We start from the raw sequence: 16,113 nt of genomic DNA on the forward strand, positions 1-16,113 counted from the left end.
GAGTGAGGACAGACAAAGTGATTGAACTATAAAAAGACATAGCATGAAACTTAAAGTCGGGGAAGAGTGAGTGAAAAGACTGGAACAAAAGAGAAAGAGTAGCCTAATTTGGCTGGACGTTCTTTGGTAAACTATGGATAATAATCTATTTTTTTTTTTTTCTTGTAACATATGAATGCTGTTGGGAGGGATGTAAAGCTCTAGTTAAAAGTGATATGAAGATCTTTGCTCCTAAGGAAAAGGAGATTTTTAGTTTTTGAGATGATTTTGAAAATAGAAGAGAATCTTTGTTTTATACTAAAAGAATCATCCTTAAACAGTACCCCTAATAAGCAGATATGGCCCATATGCAGTGTTCGGAATGCTGCTATTGGGAAGGACCTCACAAAGGCAGGTTTCTAAGTGGCTGTCTTTGTGAGACATGAGACCCACAAGACAACTTTTATGTTGTTAGTGGATAAATTATATAGAAGTTTCTAAGAGAGACTCCTTTCCTAAAAGAACTGATGAAAGATGATTTTTGAATGGTGAAACTGACTGAAAATTACAAGTTTTGTCTCTTTATGTTGTATGTGAGAAAGTAAACCTTTGCGAGGGGGGCTTTAAAAGGTTTCATTTTTTTTCTTTCCCTCTTTCCTTTGGTGTGTGTTAATCTATTTTTTTTTATCTTTTAAGTTGAGCCTGTTTTGCCTTTTTCTCCTAATCTTATTTTCACAATAAGAAAATATTTAAACCACTACACTAGATTTAACAAGCAAAGTTCAGCGAACATGAAACCACTACATAATTTGGTGTTTCCGCCCAGTTTTGAATTTAAAACCATTACACCTGCCAGAACCTATTTCCATACTTCTCTATGGAAGAACTGCTTAAGAAAGAGTGATCTCCCCCCACTCCTTCCCACTGCCTACCTCCCCAAACTGTTGCTGGAATCTCAAATCCTCAAGCATTAAAAGAGGAGAGGCTCTTTTTCTCAGCTAAATTAACACCAATCTGCTCTTGTTAGCTTGACGTTCTCCTGAGAGCAGCCATACAACCTCTTCATTTCATTTCCTCTTCTCTTGCTGCTTAAGAAGTAGCACATCCTCACACCAGAGACACTTGTGTGAATCAATTTGCAGTGACCAGCTTAAATGTCTCCTGGGCCACTCAAGCTTCTTTCATTTGGATTTGTAGAGAGAAGAAAGAGCTACCTTGTGATGGCTGTAAAAGAAACCTGACAAGGGACAGGGGTGAGGTGCTCGTGTTGGCACACCGTGCTTGCTCTCAAGTCAGCTTCCACCGCCTCAGTGGGAGCATCAGGCCTGCTAAGCACGTGTAAAACATTAATCTTTTTTATGATCCTTCCAGTCTTCTTCATACACATTGGGCATTTTGGCATTTGTGTAGAAAAGCAGTCTGATTTCTTCTTTCAGAACCAGTTTATGCCGGTAATCTTTGCCAAACTTGACACAAGCAAGGGTGAAATCCTGGTCCAGCTAAAGTCAATAGCAACGCTCCCATGGGAGTGAGAGTCCAGATCATACTGTCAGCTTTTTGCACAAGAACCACCCTTCTCATGCCTGCTTGTCTGTGGGCATGTCTGGTGAAAGAGATATTCCTTCCTCATGGAGGAGAAAGAGCTTGAAGGCAAGTAAAACAAGGACAGTGTGGAAAGGATCTTAAATGTGATGTTAGAGCTTTTAAAGATGGTCTTTCTTTCTCTTTGAAAGGTGTGTTATAAACGTAACTGACAGGAGCAAAGCTCCCCCAGGTATCCTCATCACCCACACAATGACAAAACGTTGTAAGAAGCAATTGGTGCATTTTCTCCCTCTGCCTTTTCTCCAGTGGGTATTTCCTGGAGAGAAAATAACCTTAAACAAACTTAGAACCTCTCTGTTTTGGAAGTCACACCTGAACGAGAAGAGCTATCTAACACCCTGGTAGGTTATTCTTTAAGAAAAAGAATATTTTTTTTTCTTTTTTTTTTTTCTTTTTTTTCTTTTTTTCTTTTTTTTTTCTTTTTTTCTTTTTTTCTTTTTTTTATTTTTTTATTTTAAACCATACAAGTAACTCAATAATAAATCATGTAACCATAAACCAGTTCCTTATTGGCCTCACTTGTCAAGCTGCTGCACTAGCTGCTATCCAATTACTCACTAAATGTCTGCAAATTATTTGGTCTGTTAGAGATGATTTGCAGTAGTTTGCAGACTCCAAGTTACTATGTAGTGCTGGAGAAATAAAAGTCTTTGTTGCCATAGTTTTGCTGACTCTTTTTCAACATTGCATTGTGTCACTTCACTACACCCCAAAGATGAAAGTAAAATACAAAATAACATCTAAAATTTTAGTGTCTTCTTGGCTCTAAAATACCCTGAGGTCAGGGAAAGGGGAACCTCAATATAATCACAACAGCATTTTCAGGATAGAAACTATGGAGGTTGTAAAAACAATAAAAAAAGGTCGATGGTGTTAGTAACATTGATCTCCTTTTGCTGCAGTTTTGGGTGAGCTGAAGACGTCGTTCTATGGCTGGAGAAGCCTCTGCATTCTCAGAGAAGTTAATAGAGAGCATGAGATTTTCATATCCAATCTTCACTCTCTGGTAGGAATAAAAAGCAGTAGCTGTTTACTTGTTCTTTGTCTAGGCTGTGCAATTACATACAAAAAGCTCACATGCTCTGCACTTGCAGTAATTTAAACTTTTGGGGCTGCTGGTTTTGTTTGAAGCCACATATCCCCACTAACTGTAATCATAAATATATACACTATCAAAGGCAGAATATTCCCCTCTCTGTCCAGCAGATTGGTTTACTGCAAGAAAACTACCTGCACAAGCAAATATCCCAGACATGTCAGACTTCTAACAGAGCTATGAATTCTGGTAACAGTCAGAGGTAGAGCATTAATAACCAGAACCATAAAACAAATCTGAAAACTGCAGAATAATAATAAAAAAAGATATTTATAGAGGCAATGCATAAGATGCAATAGTAAAAGAGCGTCCCTCTGGATCATCAATTCATGAGCTCTGTGATCCTGAATAACGGGCATGCTTCCAAACGGTAAAATAAAGCACATCAACAATTCAAAATCAGTAACTTCGTTTTTGCGTTCCTAAAGGTGAATTGCAGCAAATGTATAAATTTTAGTGTGCAGTAACTTGTGTGCATTTTACTACCACAGGAAGTGAATTTTGCAGTATTTATTGGAAATCATTATCTTCCTCTGCTTTTAAAAATTTAATTTAAAATTTGTCACAGCAACAGCAAAGCTGACACAGCCTAATATTGTGATGGAGTGATACCTTTTGAAAGGACTCCATGGGAAAACCTGCCACGATTTCCCATTAACAGCATCTGTAATCATTTTCTCCTATCAAAATTTAGTAGAACTACCAAAACAAAATAATTACATGCTTGTGTCTAAGAAGGACTTATGGACAGGGGTCATAACCAGTAACAAAAGATCTTTAACTAATCTAAGCAGCAACATCAAAAAAAATCAAGCCTCCGTGGAAGCAAAACACTCTGCCCTATATTCAGTCTTATTGGTTAATTATTTCTTTTAATTCTTTATAATAATTTCATTTGGGTCTCTGAGAGCAGATATAACCACTTGCTCAATTATGGAGTGTTTCACACCTGCTCTACCCAGACAGAAGAGGCAACAAAGTGAAAATCAAGCTTCTGCCTAGTCTAATCAAGGCATTTTTTGGCAGAATGAGCATTTTTTGATTATTCCAAAACACTCCTGCTGGTAAAAATCCCCCACCACCTTGACTAATACGCATGTTTCCTAATGTGGGGATATCAGGCCTTTGCTATTAGAATGGTGACAAACAACTAACTATAATGTATTATAATATACAGCTCAGGATATGCTTGATAAAATAAAGCTAATAATCAAAGAGGGATATAGCGAAATGCATATGAAATACAAATCTGAGGTTTTGGGTATGCATGTATGCATTTGTCCATTTTGTTGTAGGCAGGCAAACAAGGCAAATAAGAAGTGTTCTTACCTGACCATCATTAACCAACTCATTTTCAGTAGGTGTTAGGGTAGAAATGCTTATTGTTTAGTTGAATGTTTTTTCATGTCAGCCTCAGGAGTGGTGAGCTTTTTTTATTCTGACCTCTTCCACATGATCCCATGCTGATTTGAGTAAATGGAATTTCACCATGAATTTCATAAGCTCCCTAATATCTTTCCAGGGGCCTTCTGACAAGACATAATTTGTGATTGCTTCTTTCAGTGTTATCAGATCTGTCTTCAGCAATCCACATCTGTGTATGGAATGAGTTCACCCTGTAATTGGTTATTATTTCACACAGGCTTACTTGCAGTGCCTTCAGATCAGGCCTTAGGATTGTGGCCCTCTGACCTAACTGCAAATAATGTTAAGGAAAAGCCAAAATGTAATGCTATTAAATGCAGGGAAACTTCAAAAACAGCAACATATGGCATGTATGTAACTACTAAGTACCTACCAAGAAATCCTTGGTCTAGCACCATAAATCCCTAATCCAGAGATACCCTCCAAAAGAGAGCCCCTAAATAACCTTGTAATAAGAATTCCATACTAAAGAATGGGCTCTAACAGTCTCTAATCCATTTGGAGCCTTCTTCAGTATTTGCTACTGCCTAGCAGGAGCAGTTAAACAGAATACCAAAATGTATATGCATCTGTTTAGTCTCTTGAAATCTTTAAGCACTAATGGCAGCACAATCAAATTGTGGCATTCAGCCTCAGATCCAGACAAACTGAATATGATCAAATGTAGACAGCTGAACTGTATGTTCATATCAAATGTGTAAGGATCCCTGTCTGTGATTTTCCACAAGGATGTGTAAAAGGCAAGCTCTATCTGCTGAGTTGTAGCTCCTGTTTTAAGGAGGTAGACATGGGTTAGGCAGCTAACAGAGGAAATGAAAGATTACCTATCATTTGATGTTTTATAAACTGTTCTGTAACAACCTGTAAAAATGTCAAACACAGAAAACCCTTCATTTGGCATTTCCTTGCTGTGTTCTTGTGAGGAATCGAACTGAGCAGGATTAAGCCTAGCACCTTCAGATCTCTCAAGTTTTGGTTCCCTCTACTATCACAAAAACAAAACAAAACAAACAAACACCCAACACCCCCCCCCCAAAAAAAAAAAAAAAAGGAGCACAACCAGCTAATGGTGGTAGAAAGCATTGTCCTTTTTTGAAACATCAGGCCTTCAGGAAGAGCAGATCATAACAACCTCTCACAGTTCCTAACTAGAACAGCAAAAGAGGCAAACACCTTTGTGTGTCTTGTACAGTTTATTTCTTCAGGGCTCCAGCAGCTGTTCCTTTCCTTTGGTTTATTTTAAATTAACACCACAATTTTGTGAGGAAGAGCTCAAGTGTAAAATAAAATGGTAGCACAGTCCTTGTTTTTGATGCTGAAAGCAGTGAAAAACAGTAGTAAGACCAACAGATTTCCTAACAAGTATCAGATCTATTTCTCTACAAAAAGATACTGGCTTTCCTTTAGTTGTAGGTGATGACAGAGCCTACATGTTGGTGTCCCAGAATTTTCACTAAAAACTTTAACTGCCTAAAGCTCTCCATAAAGGTGCATAGAGCAGGGATTTTCTTTATTGTGGGAAGGTTACAGAAGTAGTACACAAAGGTATTTTGCAAATGGGGTCAAAGTAGCAAAGTGATTTAATTGCTGGAATGTTTCTTTCTGTGTATGTTCCTTAATTGTACCTCAGCTTTCCTTTAAGAGAAATAAGTTGTTTATTTCAGGCAAAACCCAGAACTTCTTCAAGCAGGATAAAAGATAAAAACATTAATTCATTACAACTATGCTTTCACTTCTATCAATGATATCATCTGAAAGCAGCTGTCTGTTGCTTTGCTTTATGTAAAGATGCTATCCCATCTTTTACTGATGTAAACTGGCTTCTTGTCAGATTTCCACGGAGAGGTGTAAAGAGAGCACAGAGACATTTTCAGAAGCAACAGTGGCCACAGGACAAGGAGTTATAATGAATGGGGTGACATCAGGCTGGTGACTGGTCACTAGTGGGGTTCCACAGGACTCCATGCTTGGCCCAGTTCTCTTCAACATCTTCAACTTGGACGCAGGACTCTAAGGTAAGTAAGTTTTCAGATCATACATAATGATACCTTTGAAGGTAGAGAGGCCCTGCAGAGAGACCTCAAAAAACCAGAGCGCTGGGCAATTACCAACCCTATGAAGTTTAACAAAGACAAGTGCTGTATTCTGCACTTGGGATGGGGAAACCCTGGAGGTACACACAGACTGGGAATGAAAGGCTGGAAAGCAGTGCCATGGAAAGGGACCTGGATATCCTAGTTGATGGCAAGTTGAACATGAGTCAGAAGTGCCCTGGCAGCCAGGAGAGCAAGGGAGAGAATTGTCCCACTCTGGTCAGCACTGGGGCAGCCTCACCTTGAGTCTGGGGACAGTGCCACAATATAAAAAAGATATAAAACTATTACAAAGAGTCCAAAGAAGAGTTATGAATATGGTGAAGGGCCTTGAGTGGAAGCTGTATGAGAAGCTACTGAGGTCACTTGGTCTGTGTAGCCTGGACATGGGGAACTGAGGCTCACTGCAGTTAAAAATTCCACATGAGGGGCAGAGGAAGGGTAGACAGTGATCTCTTCTCTGTGGTGACAGAACCTAAGGGAACAGCATGAAGTTGTGCCAGGGGAGATTTAGATTGGATATTAGAAAAAATTCTTTACCCAGAGGGTGGTTGAGCACTGGAACAGGCTCCCCAGGGACGTGGTCATAGCACCAAGCATGATAGAGTTCAAGATGGGTTTGGAAAAATATTGTCAGTACATGGTGTGATTCTTGGGCTGTCCTGTACAGGGCCAGGGCCCTTCCAACCCAGAATAATCTATAGTTCTGTGATTTTCAAGCCTGCCAAATTAGGTGGGAAATTACATTTCCACTATGGCTGCCAGTTTTGTCTCATTCCACTCCTGACAGAAACCCAAAAAGTGGCACGACTGATCCCCAGAGCTGGTGAAAACACAGACGCTTTCGTTATGAGTCACCTGAACTGATGGCTCAGGCACTCCCAGCTGCTCAGCTGCTTAGTATGCCATTAGGCAGCTTATTACCCCAGCAGGCCCACCTGGAGAGCCTGCCCACAGGCATTTCTTCAGGCTGCTCCAGAGCTCTCCTGTCAAATGGGATGGGATACTGATGCATCAGTTTTCCAGCTCCTGTGGAGACCACTGCCTTTTAAGTGGGTGGGGGGGGGGAGGGAGGGAGAGGGTGGACTTGGACAAAAATTCACATTGAGGGAAATGGAGGAAAAGCAAAAAAAAAAAAACCCTTGTTGTCTCACTATAAGAGAACCTTGAAATTTTGCTAGTTCTAGCCTGAAAGTGCTGCTGTTGAGTCCACTACATCTGTTGGCTAATGAAACAAGAGATGCCAAACCATTTCTCTACCAAGGCTTACTTTGAAGTTTTTCTGAGGATGGCTGTGGGTCTTAAAACACATTGCATCATGTTATCATCTTAGAGCATTGCATTATGTTTATTTTGGGCTGTGGAAAGAAATGCACTTAGAATTTGTTGTTTGGGTCTAGGGATCTGCCAAATGCCCAGAAAGGAGAATCAGACCTCTGATACAGTACTGCAAAAACTATAAACATCAGGTACTATCTAGAACCTAAGCAGCAAAAGAATGGAGTAATAAAAGTTACCAAATCCTATTTTATTTTGTCCTCATTCCTCAAAAAATTTGAAGAACGATGTTCAAAGGTCATATGACATGGAAATCAGAAGGCAATCCTCTGAGGGTTGATGCTGGCTGGGTGCCAGGCACTCACCAAAGCCGCTCATTCACTCCTCTCTGCAGCTGGAAAGGGGAGAGAAAACAGAATGAAGGGTTCGTGAGTTAACTTGTGGGAGAGATCACTCACTAAATACCATCCCAGGCAAAACAGCCTTGAATTAGAGATACCAATTGAATTTATTGATAACAAAATCAGAGCAGGATAATGAGAAGAAAAATAAAACCTTAAAAACACCTTCCCCTACCCCTCCCTCCTTCCCGGAGGTGTAGGGAGACAGGGAATCTGGGTTATGGTCAGTTCATCACCTGTTCTTTATCCCACTGCTCAGAGAGAGTGGCTGTTCCCCTCTGAGATCCCTCCTATGGGAGACAGTTCTCCATGAACTCCTCTAGCTGAGTCCATCCCACAGGCAATAGCTCTTTGTGAGCTACTGCAATATGGCTCCATCCCATGAACAACAGTCCTCCCGAAACTGCTGCAGCGTGGTCACTCTTCCACAGGGCGCACTCCTCCAAGGACAGGCTGCTCCAGCCTAGGATCAGGGCCCCTTTCTCCACCGGGTCTGCCACAGGTCACAGCCTCCACTGGGCATCCACCTGCTCCAGCATGGGAATCCTCCATGGGCTGCAGGTGGATCTCTGCTGCCTCATGGATCTCCATGGGCTGCAGGGGCATAGCTGCCTCTCCATGGTCTACACCACAGGTTGCAGGGGAATCTGAGCTCCAGCACATGGAGCACCTCTTTCTCCTCTTTCTGCAGTGCCCTTGGTATCTGCAGAGTTCTTCCTTTCACAGACTTTCACTCTGCTCTTCTCTGGCCACAATCAAAACTGTGCAATAACTTCTTTTCCTTCTTCTTAAATACGTTATCACAGAGGCAGTACCACCATTTCTGATTGTCCTGGCCCTGCCAGTGGCACATCCATCTTTGGAGCTGCCAGGGATGGCCCTGCCAGAGATGGAGGAAGCTTCTAGCAGTTTCTCACAGAAGCCACCCCTGTAGCTCCCCCATACCAAAACTTGGCCATGTCCCAAACCAGGACAAAACCCAATACAGTTGGTTTGGGAGGCTACCCAGAGTATGGTGATCATTAATCTTCTGTATTTGAAGCTTATTAGACTCCACTGACATAAGCACAATGACATGGAGCAACTAACTTTTTTCAGTGTTTGGCTCTTGAATATATAATTTTCTCCATTTTGATTCAGTTCTGCCTTTGGTGTTAATCACTTCAATGTATACATAAATACTGCTGCTGAGCAATGACTCTAAAGAATTTTACTGAATTATGCAATGTTTTTAACCAAAGTATCAAATTTCTTCACGAAAGTTTGTATGGTGCTACCCTCTCCTTTTGATGGTTATTTTTTATTGAAGCTATGCCATTAAGTAACTTTTACAATAGACACTTGTAAGAACTGTGACAGGCTTTTTTTTGTGAGCCTGTCTAAATAGCCCAGAAATACAACCAAAAAGTATTGTAGTTTACTCTCATGTAATTGTGTTTAACTAATTTGCAGTCTTGCATCTAATTTAATAATACAAAATGGGTATCCCAATAAATTAGATTATTTTCATTTTCTGCTAGAAAAGGACTATAAATGTATACAGATATATAGAGAGGTATATATGCAGGACTCGTTTCTGTAGAAACTCTTCTTGTAAAGACAGTTACAGAACCTGGTTGAGTAGCCCTGTATAAAATGAGGAATTTTATGTTACTTGTCCTTCAAAGCACTGGATAAACGCATTAAACTGGACCTCATCATCCCCCTTAATAGTATTCCTGTTGCTAGGAAACAGTTATCTGGACCCCATCCATAAGCCTTGTCTTTGGAACTGCTTTCATACTTAAAGCCCTAGCTCTGACATCCTTGAAATTGTGTTTTCATTTTTCATTGTCTATCCTGCTACTTTTTGCCATTTGTTTTTGCTTACAAAATCCAGTTTTGCAAATGAGCAGATAAATATCCTGTAACTAACCAGCTGACTAAATCAGAGATCTCCTTCAAATTTTATCCTCCAAAAGTATTCCTGGAGTTGCATTTTGCCCTCACCATTTGTCCTGGGATAAGTGTTAGTGTGGATGGGACTACTCATGGAAGAGCATCACTTTACAAGTATTTACTGAAAGGTCTGTATTTATGTGTAAAATACAGTTTTCTTTCCTTTCACTGCTGAGGTATTCTTGCACCCACCTACTGCAAGATTATGCTTAATTAGAAGCCTCATTGTTTTGTTTGATGCTCTTTTAGTTGATTTCGCTCTGCATATGAGACTTGCCATGGATTTACTAAAGGGAAAGGACACTAGGTCCTCTTGCTTATCAAGCTTATAAATAGATTGCACAATTTATCTTTCAAAAATCCTAGCAAAGCCAAAATGATAATTATAGCTGTATAATTATTAAAATGTGTTCCTAGCTGAGCTTGTTATCACCTCTCAAGAATCAATGAAGGAATAGATGCTGTGGATTTAATAATAGGGTTGTTTTAGTGGTTCTTATTTTACAAAGTAGAAGCAAGGAGATGGTAAAAAGGTCACAGAAGGTGGCAAAAAGGGTGAATTCAGCATTCTGCTATAGAAAGTGCTCTTTAGGATTCTCCAAGGGTGTTTCTAAAAAGCTAGTGGAGATATAAAAAAGCCCAAAAATCTAGACTTACCCCATTTAACCTTTTACATATCCCTGATTCAACACAATCTTCAGATATACATTGCCAGGACACCTTTCCCTCAGCATATCAAACTTCTGACCTTGCAGCTGTTGTAAGTCAGTCACAGCAACACGTCCTGCTGTACCATGTTATAAATAAAGGTAACTTGCTCATCAAATGCCAAAGACTGGCCAGTGCTATACAGACTGATCCTGCAGTTCTCACACAGGCAAGACCATCACTGACCTAAGACTTTGTTCATTCCACTGATGGCTTCACCTTCCTTTTAATCATAGAGGTATAAATCAGGATCCACCCAGATGGAATCATGGGTTTAGACAGAAAATCCAGTGTGAGTGGAGTGTCAAAGGGCAAATTCCTGTATTCAGTAACCCCTCAGGCTTCAGTGCAATCCCTGAAACTTTGCTCCATGGAGAGCTCGTCCCCCCAGCTACCTGAAACCACTGAGAACCTTGCCTCTGTGCAAAGTTTTACATCAATGCTAACAATGCAAACAATTCCCGAGTCATTTTCAATGCTCATTTCCTCCTCTGCCCTCCTTTGGAGCTGGGTTGCTTTAGCCAGGCAAGGTCTTCCTTCTGCTTCTTGCATCTGGTAGTGTATTGCAAAGGCTCTCACTCAGCCCTGTCGTTCTGTGTTTCCAAATTGAAATTGAGCTTTAAAAGAGAGAAGAAAAAATTTGGAGTTGGTGACAAGATGCTGCAAAAATCATCTTTTTGTCCTGAAAGGGGAATCCTGATGTTCCCTTTTCTGGCTATGAGCCTCAGATTTGCCATTAATGAAATGCTGAAATGCTTGATTTATATCACTGATAAGCGATATAAAATTTGTTTTGCTGCCAATGCAGGCTGTTCAGAATGCAAAATGTGATAAACATATACTGTAGATCACAGTGAGCCCAGAAAAGAGACAACGTTGTAAAACATCCTACAGAGCACAGTCTTGCCATGCAAATCCCAGCATTAGTGATAACTACCCCACAGTGAATTCAGAACTTACTCTGTGAATCGTTAGCATCAAAAAGACAGACATTGTCCTTGGATTTTACATCTAAATCCCAGCACTCACTGCAAGCCCTGATTTCAGAAAAACAAATTGTTCCAGTTTCAAGGCTGCCATTGGTTGAGATTGTTAACAGGACAATATATTTATAAACCAAACCAAGAACAGGTTTAGTCAAAATTCTTGTTTTGCTGAGGAAGACCTGATCACAACTTCATGACTTGAATTTGCCTGCCTGTCATTCATTAAAATATGAGTACCAGATATTTCATGCTGGGCCCAGTGACAAGGCTAAACAGTGCCACAGTAAAGGAGTATAAGATATGCTCCAGCTGTCCCCTACTACTCCTCTGTCCTAAATATATCTCTTCAGTGGTTTAACTGGCTTACTTTCCAGGAAGACTGGCAGAGGCTAGCAAACTGAATGAGCAGTAAATAAGACAGGGGGTTTAGGGAAAGTTTTGTTCTCACCACACAACAAAGTACAGGACTTATGAAGCAGCTTTGCTGTCTCCGTGTCTTTGTTTTGAAAAAAATTTTTGAAAAAGCAAAAATTTTTGAAAAAGTGAATATATCCAGAATATAGTTAATCCCTTATTTGTATTATCCTCTTTCAAAATCTCAGTAAAACTCTCCCTTTTCTTATGTCTTTGCCAACATACCTTGGCAAAAAACTTGGCAACAGTCAGGTTTTGCTGTGCTAAGAACAGTGTCTGTCATGGTGGTGGGGAAGTTCTTCCTGCTTCCTTACACTCCCCTTCTCCATCTGCTGCTTAATAGGCAGCATTTATAGCTCCTGTAGTAGGGAGCTGTCTCGCGGTTGTGGGTTTGTGAGGGAGGTACTGGTCCAAGGACAAAACTCTTAGTTCTAAATTCTAGATAGAATATTAATTTTCAAGGTTTCTGAGCTGTGTTGGCAAAGGGGTATTTATGGAAGTGACAGACACCCCTTTTAATTTCTTTAAAAGGGCCAAAGCACAAGTTCCCCAGTCCACTCTTGCTTTTCTCTTTGCCTGTGATTGTTTTGTGTGTGGGCCTAACCCAGCGGAGAGGAGAGGAGAGGAGAGGAGAGGAGAGGAGAGGAGAGGAGAGGAGAGGAGAGGAGAGGAGAGGAGAGGAGAGGAGAGGAGAGGAGAGGAGAGGAGAGGAGAGGAGAGGAGAGGAGAGGAGAGGAGAGGAGAGGAGAGGAGAGGAGAGGAGAGGAGAGGAGAGGAGAGGAGAGGAGAGGAGAGGAGAGGAGAGGAATTACAAAACAGGTTTGGGATCTCATTGCCTTCATGGTGATGAAAGTCTTTGGGCTGATGGCAGGGAAGCCTGAGGCATTAAAGATCCCTCCAGGCAGGAGAATTCAGAGAACACCTGTCAGAGGAGACATACACGTAAGCCATTTTCATAGTTACTGTGAACTGGGACTGGGGAGCTTAGCATAACTTGTGTGCATTCCAATCCTGCCTTTCACTAAGATTTACTGCTGTGAAGTTCCCCACCCCCCAAATTTCCTTCTCACTTTGCAGAGGGACTGAAACAGGGCTGAGTCTGCTCCTCAGCCAAGCCTGAAGGTTTTTGTGTGTTGCTAGCAGCATGGCATGGCCAAGGGAGCCTTGCCTGTGGATTTGCACCTCCCATCACTTTTGCATGCTGTTTTTTTGGCCCCAGTGTCATCAGAAGCACAGTGTCTGCTGGGCACTCTGCCACAAATCCTCTCTCAAGAAAATACAGGTGGAAAGCAGCAAATAATTCTGCTCAGTGGAACACTCATTTAGGCAGCATGGCTATTGGAATGATCACTGAAGAGGAGGGGAGCTTTTTGTGCTGTCCCTCAGGGCAGGAAAAGCCTCAACTCATATGTGATAGTCCTGAAGGAGGTATGTTGGAATAACTGATTGAAAAAGATTTCTTTTTTTCCTGATGCCTTCTCCCTACTGAGCACTCAGGTCAACAAGTGGGAGCTCGTTCAATTGAGCAGAAGTGGCCTCTGGACTCCTGTGAGCATATTCTGCCCAAATGAACTTGTTTAGTGAGGCACTTTCCCAAGCCTGAAACTCATTCCTTTGAACTTTCATACTTTGTGGGCCAGTAATTAAAGATATTAAAAGGAGAGGTTGAGGGAGGGCACAATTCCTTCATTTTGTTCTCTTGTTTGTTTGCTTGGAGTTCAGCCACTGGAACTGTGATACCTCTAGCATTTGAAATAATTCAGAACATAAAATATCCTGTTGCTTTTGTCTCTTGGCTTTCTTAGTTGCAGACTAGATAACTCAGCAGGAGAAAAGGAAGCCATGACTTTTATCTTGGCATCTAGCTGCTTATGCTTATGTAATCAGCCTTCAGGAGACTCTATTGCATTTTAACCATTTTCACAATTGCTCGATTATCAGTCTGTCATTTCATCCAAATTTCAAGGGGACTTGACCAGTTCTGTTTCCACCATAGATTCAAAGCTGATTACATCTTTGGGATCCTCACAAACTCCATCTCTGAACCTAGTGTTTTCCTGCAGGATGGTCTTGGTTTTGTTTCTTGGAGGCCCTTTGTCTGTGGTTATCGCTTTGGCTGCCTTAATAAGTAAGAGCCATCTGGAGGCATGGTTGACCGAGTTTGCACCTGCGTCTACATCTGCACTGTCTGGCCGTGTCAGGTGGATGTTCACCTAAAAGATCTATCTCAGTGTGATAAAAAGGAAAAGAAAAGGGAGGGAGGGTGTAAAACTGTTATTCCTGCCTCCCTGCAACAGCAGGTGCACCAGATGGCTCACAGAGTAATTAGGGTGAAGAAACAGTGTCAAGACTTCATGTGGTGTGGTCTGTAAATGATCATCAAATCAAATTCTTTATCAAAGATGGAGTTCTCTCTCTCCCCACTGGCAAATCGATACGCATTTGAAACAGCGCATGTAATCTTCTTCCTTACATGTGGGCACCTGGAACGTAGACAGAGAAACCTGGTCAAGAGACCATTCTTGTTAAGCAGCCATCTGTCCTAACAGACTGTCCCTAAGCATGCCCAGCCTGTTGAGCTGTTATGCTTTGCTTTCTTTGAAGGCAATTTTTCGTTAAAAAAATATTTTTTCGCCTCCTTAAGTGCTCACCTAGAGGAAATTCTGCCATGCAGTATGTAAGGTAAACAGCAGACGACTTCCTGGTAGAGCTGTGCTTTGGCAGCAAACAAGGACCTTGCACTGGTTTAATCTGCAGATCTACTTATTTCTAAAGCTTCCTGTATTTCCCCCTTTTCCTTAGCTTTTGACTGTGTTGGCTCCCTCGGGTGCAGGGAGCATCCTGCCCGAGCCTGCTGGACAGGCCTGCCAGAGCTGTGGTTGGCGCGTCGGGTGTTTGTTAGCGCAGGATAACGCGCTACCACCGTGTCGCAGCCCAGGGTTCCCCAGCTGAGGACCACTGCATCCCTACCACACTGCAAAGGGGCTGCTTCTGCACAGCTCTGTGCTGCCCTTCTCTCCACCTAGTCCCTCTCTGCACTCCCCTGAAACACCCACTCTCACTACCAGTGTGCCCTCTCCTGTTTTCTGTGTCTTAGTTCCCCATTTCAAATCCCTCGTTGTGCCCGTGGAACTCTGGACCACCCTGGCACCCATGGGAGCAACATGGATGGAGATCACAACCCCTGGTGAGCAGTTGAATGGCAGGTCTGTGTCTTTAAATACTTTTACAAGGGTATTTCTGTTTAGATTCTGAAACAACTCTTTTTGCCACACACAGCATTTCATTAAATAACTACAGTAAAGCAATACCCCATGAAAAAGGAGAAGCCTAAAAATTAGCTTTCAGCTGGCTTCTCAGATAATCACAGAGCAGCGGGGGAGCAGCTGCACAAGGTTTAGATACTCCAGGATAAATTCTGTAGAAAAGCTTACATATAGAAAGAAGTTTTAACAATGTGCATAATGCTAGCCTAGAATTTGAGTCTAAGAGAGGCAGTGTGTTGTCCTGCTGCTATTTACTACAAACTGAATTATTTTGATTTGACTGTCACCATGTTTGGGTTTTTTTCCAAATTATATTCTGCTATGGTGGTTTTACATATTAAAATGGATAGATTTACCTTTCCAAATCTGTGATTTTTTAAAAAAATAATAATTTTAGTTTAGTTTTTCAAAAGCCTGTCTATAGTTGAAAGTTCTCTGTTAAAGGAAGTTATTACAGAGTTAAAGGGATACGAGGTCCCTGTGGCAAATGTGCCACATGCAGGAGAAGAAACCTCAGCTGGGTTGCAGCACAGGAGACTGGAGTGGGCTGCTGGGCCTTGTAATCTGGCAGTACAGTGTAAAGCATCGGATGCTGAACCCAAAAAATTTCACCAGAACTGCATTTGCAGTGTTCATGTAAATAAATCTAGAACTATAACTTTCTATTTTTTAAACGTGCTGCCAGCAGGCCAGCAGTATCTAAACTTGCTAGGCTTTTTTGGCCAGGTAGTTTGTGTCAGTTCTTACTCGTTTTACGCTGAGATCTAAACGCTAAGCAGAGGACAGTCTAATTCCTCTAAAAGATGAGTACATCTGTGGGACTGGACTGTGCCCCACAGAAATACATAGTGTTCTTGTTTTCTTTTAAGAGCTGCTCTCCACCTTCTCTGCTCCCCCTCTTCTCTCCTTTTCCTCTTCCCTCAA

This window comes from Prinia subflava, chromosome 1, assembly GCF_021018805.1.
Source record: "Prinia subflava isolate CZ2003 ecotype Zambia chromosome 1, Cam_Psub_1.2, whole genome shotgun sequence".
Taxonomy (NCBI): domain Eukaryota; kingdom Metazoa; phylum Chordata; class Aves; order Passeriformes; family Cisticolidae; genus Prinia; species Prinia subflava.